Genomic DNA, 1,323 nt, shown 5'->3' with positions numbered 1-1,323 from the left:
CACTACGTGTCCGCTCACCACGCGTCTGCGCACCAGACGTCCGCCCACCGCGTTTCCGCGCACTACGTGTCCGCCCACCACGCGTCTGCGCACCAGACGTCCGCCCACCGCGTTTCCGCGCAGTACGTGTCCGCTCACCACGCGTCTGCGCACCAGACGTCCGCCAACCAGTCACTTTCGCACGCTTCCAGCACCTGGGCAACCGTTGGTCCCGGACCGGAAAGCTAGCGGTGAGCCGCCCGCGTGCCCGGGCCCACGCGCCCGGGCCCACGCGCCTCCGCCCTCGCCCGCGCACACCGCGTGTCCGCGAACCAGGGGTCCGCCCACCACGTTTCCGCGCACCACGTGTCCGCTCACCACGCGTCTGCACACCAGATGTCCGCCCACCACGTGTCCGCGCACCCGGCGTCCGCCCACCACGTTTCCGCGCACTACGTGCCCACCCACCACGCGTCTGCACACCAGGTGTCCGCCCACCATGCGTCTGCGCACCAGATGTCCGCCCACCACGTTTCCGCGCACTACGTGTCCGCTCACCACGCGTCTGCGCACCAGACGTCCGCCCACCGCGTTTCCGCGCACTACGTGTCCGCCCACCACGCGTCTGCGCACCAGACCTCCGTCCACCACCTGTCCGCGCACCACGTGTCCAGGCACCAGGCGTCAGTGCACCACGCGTCCGCGCACTACGTGTTCCCCCACCACGCGTCTGCGCACCAGGCATCCGCCCACCACGTGTTCGCCCACCACCTGTCCGCGCACCACGTCTCAGCGCTACCTTGCTTCTACCTGGCGTGGGAGGCGGATTCGCCAAGGGCTTGCACTTGCCGAGTTGGCACCTACGTATATTTGATTTCTGTCTTCCCCGGGCTGCTGTAATTTTAAATCCCGGGAGCCCGAGGCCTGTATTTATACAGAAATGCGTTTCTCGAGGCCACCGTGCGTACCCTTGGGTTGCCTCTTGAAGTGTTTGTGTTGTTTGCAGGTGAGTCCCCGTTTTAATGTGTGTGTGTGTGTGTGTGTGTGTGTGGTTCAATGCATAATGAATGACATTTATTAAAATTTTTAAATACACACAGGAAAACAATTCTACATCTTTTTAAAAGCCACACTAAGGGCTTCCCTGGTGGCGCAGTGGTTGAGAGTCCGCCTGCCGATGCAGGGGACACGGGTTCGTGACCCGGTCCGGGAGGATCCCACATGCCGCGGAGCGGCTGGGCCCGTGAGCCATGGCCGCTGAGCCTGCGCGTCCGGAGCCTGTGCTTCACAGCAGGAGATGGCACAACAGTGAGAGGCCCGCGTACCGAAAAAAAAAAAAAAAAA

The sequence above is a fragment of the Physeter macrocephalus genome, chromosome 9, assembly GCF_002837175.3.
Source record: "Physeter macrocephalus isolate SW-GA chromosome 9, ASM283717v5, whole genome shotgun sequence".
Classification (NCBI taxonomy): Eukaryota; Metazoa; Chordata; class Mammalia; order Artiodactyla; family Physeteridae; genus Physeter; species Physeter macrocephalus.
The sequence above is the reverse complement of the archived record's forward strand: the minus strand, read 5'-3'. Positions refer to the sequence as shown.